Genomic DNA, 7,162 nt, shown 5'->3' with positions numbered 1-7,162 from the left:
GTATACATATTGAGAAAAATGAGGAAAAAGAATTAAACAAGGAAATTGAACATCTTCCTTAGACCCCAAACTAGGAAAGGGGGATGGGGAACAAAGATGGCAACATGGTAAGAAAGAAAGGCTTAACCAGACTTAAATCCCATCCCATATTTTTTTGTAGTGCTGGGGCTTACCCAGCAGTAATTGGGCAGTGCTGTACGCTGCCCAGTTACTGCTGGATTAGCATGGGAACCCCTTATCATCACCTAAATAGGTAGTGGTAAGGGATTCCCCTGGAAATGGCCATGCAGCAAATGGTTCAGTTACTGCATGGCCATTTCTTTAAAGAAAAAATGAAAAAACAGTCTTTTACTCGCTGTGGTAAAAGGGGGCCTCAGTGCCCATCAAAAACATGTGCTGATGCCACTGCAGGCCCCCTTTTACCGCAGTTTGATAAAAGGGGCCCTTAGTCTCTTCTCTCATAGCCAAAAATTATTTTCTTCTCTCCTGTGTAGATTTTGTCACATCGGGATAAAACCAAAACACCGACCACAAAATGGAGTCCCAGACTTCCTAAAGTAAAGTCTCATTATAGAATTTAAATCTTGTTCAAAGACAGAATTTACAATCAAGGTAGCACAATCATTCACTTCTGAGAAGGAAGCTTTTAAAAATAGCAGAGATATTATTCAAATCATTTTCTTCTACTTGAGATTGAACTTGAACACCAGATAGTAATTGACCTTCCAAGGGATGAACCCCATAGGCGGTATAGCTTCAGAAGAAATCTTTACATTTTCGTCAAGAAACTTTTTAAACAAATCCATAGGAGTCATACCCAATACATTTGGAAAATTTATTAATAGGATCAAAAATGTATTAATAGGAAAATTGAGCAACTGGAGAACTTTAATAGGAGACTGAGCTTGAGAATGGAATGTCTGGTTTTAAGTATCATGATTTAGTTGGGGTTTGATGGAATAGATATCAGCAGGGTTTATAATTAATTCTGCAGGTTAATCATGATTAATGTGTTAATTTATTAATTGTGACAAAAAATTTATCGCAGATAATAAATTTGATCACTTTCAGTTTTTAACTTCTCAATTCTTACTGGCTTTCTGCCCGTGGCTGAAATTGCTTCTCCATCCCTCAGCCTGCGTTTCCACATGATTAGCCAGCCAAGCTGTCTCCTGATTGGTTCTATCCCCATGGAGCCAATGTAGAGTGCTGCTGCTTCTGGGGAGCTCCTAGATATCAGCTGTTGCGTGTGCCCAGCTAGCTTCCTGCTCTCTCGGTGCCTGCCTACCTGCCCACCTGAACAAACTGCCTGCCCGTCTGCCCAAAAAACTGCCTGGTGAGTATCAATCCAATCTCCCGAGGTCCAGCGCTCTCTCTTGCCCACCTCTCCCCCTCCTCCAAGGTCCAGAGCTCTCTCTCTCATCCGCCCCTCCCTCTCCCCCAAGCTCAGGTGTCTGGCGCTCTCTTGCCTGCCCCGCCCCCTCCTCCATGGTCTAGTGCTCTCTCATCTGCCCCTCTCACTCCACCAAGGTCCGGTACGCTCTCTTGAACACCTCTCCCCTTCCGCCGAGCTCAGGTGATCTTTCTTGCCTGCCGCTCCCGCCTGAGGTGTACTGCTCTCTCTCTCTCTCCCTGCCCCTCCCCACCTGTTCCCTGAGATATGGCACTCTCTCTTGTCTGCCCCTCCCCCTCTCCCATGGTCTGGTGCTCTCTTTTGCCCCCCTCCCCCCAAGATTATGCATCTCTCTCCACTGTGCTGCCTGACTGCCCTGTGCGTCTCAGAGCATGGCAGGTAGGCAGCACACAGTGTGTATCTGGGGGGGTGGGGGTGGGGGGGGGGAGGATGGGGAAGAGAGATGCAGCCTGTGTGACTTCATCTGTTTTCCCTCCTGTCCTGCATTTTTTGCTGTTCTTTTTCTTATGGTTATTTATTAATAAATACAATATTGTTATTTAAGTTTTTCCTGCTTCCTTTATTTCTAATCACGATTAAAAATTTTAATCGACATGCAGACCTACTTATAATATTGTTGATGTCCATCTGCTGTTATTTTCCCTTCTTTCCTTTTTCTTGTAATATTTCCCTTTTTGTTCCTCCCCCAGTATTTATTGCGTACTTCTTTTTCTTTAGGTTTCATTTTCTTCTGAAATGATTATATATGAGGAATATAATAGACTGTTCTCTTTGCTGCTGAATCAGTGCCTTGCGAAGACAACTTTATAGAACTGCCCTTAGTATATTCACACAACTGCTGACACAACCAATGAAAACACTGTCTATGCGGGACACTAAACGTGGTCCAGAGTAACACCAGTAGTAGGAACTGGTGGCATTACAAATACTGTAGCTTAGCAGCAGCATAATGCCGTGAGTTACCTCAGTCAGTGCTTTCTCTTCATCTGGTGTTCCACTCGCTGTAACAGGGTTTGTATTTTTTTATATCCAAAGATGCTGTAGGGGATTTGTTTTCTTTGAATCAATATTCAGAATCACTACATTAATTTATGCTCGTTCTTGTCAGATATCTCATCCCAGTAATGTACTCTTCTTGTGGTTGGAGATTTTAATCTCCATACAGATTATTCACATAGATATCCTGACAGTAATTTTTGTGTTTGTTTATTTGTGGATGATTTAGGTTTTTTCAGCATGTTCATATTTCTTTTCATACTGCAGGACATATTATTGATTTAGCTTTTACTTCTAATCAACATTTAATTACATCTTCCTCCCTTTCCTAGACGGATCATTATTTTCTGTCATTTATGCCCATTTGTCTACTAGATGGTAGAACATATACTAGCAGTGTAGCCAAAAAGGAAAGCACTTCATTATGACCCAGGGGTTTTCAACCCAGTCCTCGGGGCACACCCAGCCAGTCGGGGTTTTCAGGATTCTGAAAACCCTAACTGGCTGGGTGTGCTCCGTGGACTGGGTTGAAAACCTCTGCTATGACCTAAAGTGCCTCAAAATACGACAAAGGGTTAAGTTGTAGTTCATGCAGAACCAGAGAATCAGAGCAGATAGTAGCTATGAGCCTCTCGCCTCCACCCCACACTTATACCTCCCCTCCCTTTAAATATGAAAAAAAGAAAAGCCCGGTGCACAGGTTTGATAAAGATGTGAAACCTCAGCATTCTGCAGCCATGTCTCAGTTACACGAAGTAACTCAAGATGATGTTCTGAAATGAGATCACTAATCAGCTGGCCCTATCCCTGAATGAATCAGGAGTTGAGCAAACTGATCCTCAGGTAGGAAGTAACTGGATGCAAAGGTAAAAGAAATCATTTTATTTTCATTTTAGTGTTTGGAATATGTCCAATTTGAGAATTTACATCTGCTGTCTTATTTTGCAGTAGGTATACTGGAGCTGTAACAGCTTACAGAAATTATTTATAATGGAAAAAAATCACGTAATTTTTTTCTCCTATACTATATATTTTCAATGATGTCTGTTTATATGCGCCATGGCTTGTATAAGGGGTGTGGCTAATGTGGGTGTGGCTATAGTATGGGTGGAGTCATAAGTGGTGACCCCGCCCATACTGAGCACTGGCAACTTTTTTTCTACAAAAAAAGCACTGATAAATAGCAGCTTTCTATTTATACTTGTATAATGGCTCTCACATCCTCCCTGTCTCCTCGGCTCGTAACCTTGGAGTCATCTTTGATTCTTCTCCCTCCTTCTCTGCCCATATTCAACAGATCGCCAAAACCTGTCGCTTCTTTATCTACAATATTAGCAAAATTCGCCCCTTCCTTTCTGAATACACTGGCAGAACCTTTATCCACACCCTTGTCACCTCTCGCTTGGACTATTGCAATTTACGTCTCACTGGTCTTCCGCTCAGCCATCTCTCTCCTCTCCAATCTGTCCAAAATTCTGCAGCACGACTTGTTTTCCACCAGAATCATTATACCCACACTAGCCCGCTCCTCAAGTCACTTCACTGGCTCCCTGCCCGCTTCCGCATTCAGTTTAAACTTCTTGTACTGACCTTTAAATGTATCCACTCTGCAGCCCCCCCACCATTACCTCTCCACTCTCATCTCTCCCTACATTCCTCCCCGTGAACTCCGCTCACTGGACAAATCTCTCTTGTCATCCTCCTTCTCCGCCACTACTAACTCCAGGCTTCGCTCCTTTTCTCTCGCGGCACCTTATGCCTGGAATAGACTTCCTGGACCTATACGTCTAGCTCCATCTCTACCTGTTTTCAAATCTATGCTGAAAACCCACCTTTTCACTGCTGCTTTTGGCTCCTAGCCACAATTGCCCTCCCCTTGTCCCTTCCTCCCTTCTCACCCATTACTTCCCTCACCTGTAACTGTCTTGTCTGTCTGTATTATTTAGATTGTAAGCTCTTTTGAGCAGGGATTGTCTTTTTGTATCAGGTGTTCAGCACTGCGGGCGTCTGGTAGCGCTATACAAATGCTAATAATTATACACATGTAAATGCTTTGAATATTTTTACTTCTGTAATTGAATATTGCTTATGCTTGACTTATACTTGCTGTACACTGCCTTGAGTGAATTCCATCAAAAAGGCGAAAATCCTAATAAATAAATAATAAATAAGACAGCAGAGTCTGGTATGGAAGTGGGTATTGGAAGAGAATACAGACTCACTAATATTCTGACTAACACCATTATATTGAGGCAATAATAAGTAGAACTATACCAATTACAACAACGGAGTACAGAAATAGTGTAAGAAGAAGACAAAAGTGTGAGCAAAATCAAAATAAATTAACATGTCACTAGAAAAACCTGGAAAACTTTACTAACCAACACAAGCAATAGGCTAAGGAACTAATCCCCAACATAACACTATATCTGGTTTACTTTCTTTTAATTCTTGTTCTCCCTCCCCATGAAACAAAACAAATAATACGTGTATTACAATAAATCAGTAGAGCCAAAACCTGTACTGTGGGAACCCTCAGGCAGTCAGGTTTTCAGGATATCCACAATGAATATTCATGAGTGAGATTTGCATTCAGTGGGGGAGGTGGTTTGGAAATCAGTGCAGTAAATCACACTGAAATACTTACAGCGAACAATCCTAATATCATGAAAATATGCTAATTGATTTCATAAATGAATGACAGGTAAATCTCAGGCATGATGAGCTCCAAGAAATTCTCCTTTCTGGTTTGCTTCTAAGACCATCTGAAATTGCCAGAAAGCTCCACATTTCCTGTGAATTGATAATTAAAATTCAAATCATTGCTCAGAACAGCAAGCTGCTGAAGCCTCTTGTGCCACTCCTAACCAACCTGGAAATTGCTTTCCTCCTTCAGCATTAAGTGAAAATGGCCTTGGATTATCTAATAAAATTGAATCACTATATAAATGAATTTTGGCTGTACTATAATTGCTTCTGATGATACAATTAAATGCAGCATTCTCTTACACTTTTCATGATATGGCTGAAACCCAAGCTGTCAGGCTTGGGGCTGAATGTACTAATCTGCATGAAAAATGGCGTGCTAATTTGAAATACCTGTTGGTTTTACTACTACTACTACTATTTAGCATTTCTATAGCGCTACAAGGCATACGCAGCGCTGTACAAACATAGAAGAAAGACAGTCCCTGCTCAAAGAGCTTACAATCTAATAGACAAAAAATAAATAAAGTAAGCAAATCAAATCAATTAATGTGAACGGGAAGGAAGAGAGGAGGGTAGGTGGAGGCGAGTGGTTACAAGTGGTTACGAGTCAAAAGCAATGTTAAAGAGGTGGGTTTTCAGTCTAGATTTAAAGGTGGCCAAGGATGGGGCAAGACGTAGGGGCTCAGGAAGTTTATTCCAGGCGTAGGGTGCAGCGAGATAGAAGGCGCGAAGTCTGGAGTTGGCAGTAGTGGAGAAGGGAACAGATAAGAAGGATTTATCCATGGAGCGGAGTGCACGGGAAGGGGTGTAGGGAAGGACGAGTGTGGAGAGATACTGGGGAGCAGCAGAGTGAATACATTTATAGGTTAGTAGAAGAAGTTTGAACAGGATGCGAAAACGGATAGGGAGCCAGTGAAGGGTCTTGAGGAGAGGGGTAGTATGAGTAAAGCGACCCTGGCGGAAGATGATACGGGCAGCAGAGTTTTGAACCGACTGGAGAGGGGAGAGGTGACTAAGTGGGAGGCCAGCAAGAAGCAGATTGCAGTAGTCTAAACGAGAGGTGACAAGGGTGTGGATGAGGGTTTTGGTAGAGTGCTCGGAAAGAAAGGGGCGGATTTTACGGATGTTGTAAAGAAAGAAACGACAGGTCTTGGCGGTCTGCTGGATATGAGCAGAGAAGGAGAGAGAAGAGTCAAAGATGACCCCAAGGTTTCGAGCTGAGGAGACAGGGAGAATGAGAGAGCCATCAACAGAAATAGAAAACGGGGGGAGCGGGGAGGTGGGTTTGGGGGGGAAAATGAGAAGCTCGGTTTTGGTCATATTTAATTTCAGGTGGCGTTGAGACATCCAGGCAGCAATGTCAGACAAGCACGCTGAAACTTTGGTTTGGATGCAAGGTGAGATATCAGGGGTAGAAAGGTAGATTTGGGAGTCATCAGCATAGAGGTGGTAGGAAAAGCCATGGGATGAGATTAATGAACCAAGGGAAGAAGTGTAGATAGAAAAGAGGAGGGGACCAAGAACAGAACCCTGAGGTACACCGACAGGCAGAGGGATAGAAGTAGAAGAGGATCCACCAGAGTGAACACTAAAGGTGCGGAGGGAGAGGTAGGAAGAGAACCAGGAAAGGACAGAGCCCTGGAATCCAAGTGAGGACAGGGTATCGAGAAGTATGCTGTGATCGACAGTGTCAAAAGCAGCGGAAAGATCAAGAAGAATGAGGATGGAATATTGACCTCTGGATTTAGCCAGTAATAGGTCATTGGAGACTTTAGTAAGCGCAGTTTCAGTTGAGTGGAGAGGGCGAAAACCAGATTGTAATGGGTCAAGAATAGCATGTGAGGAGAGAAAATCAAGGCAGCGGCGGTGAACAGCACGCTCAAGTAATTTGGAGAGAAAAGGAAGGAGGGAGATGGGTCGGTAATTAGAGGGACAAGTAGGGTCAAGTGAAGGCTTCTTAAGGAGAGGTGTGACCACAGCATGTTTAAAGGAAGCAGGGACAGTCGCAGTGGAAAGTGAGAGGTTGAGAATGTGACAGATAAA

Source organism: Microcaecilia unicolor, chromosome 9 (assembly GCF_901765095.1).
Source record: "Microcaecilia unicolor chromosome 9, aMicUni1.1, whole genome shotgun sequence".
Classification (NCBI taxonomy): domain Eukaryota; kingdom Metazoa; phylum Chordata; class Amphibia; order Gymnophiona; family Siphonopidae; genus Microcaecilia; species Microcaecilia unicolor.
The sequence above is the reverse complement of the archived record's forward strand: the minus strand, read 5'-3'. Positions refer to the sequence as shown.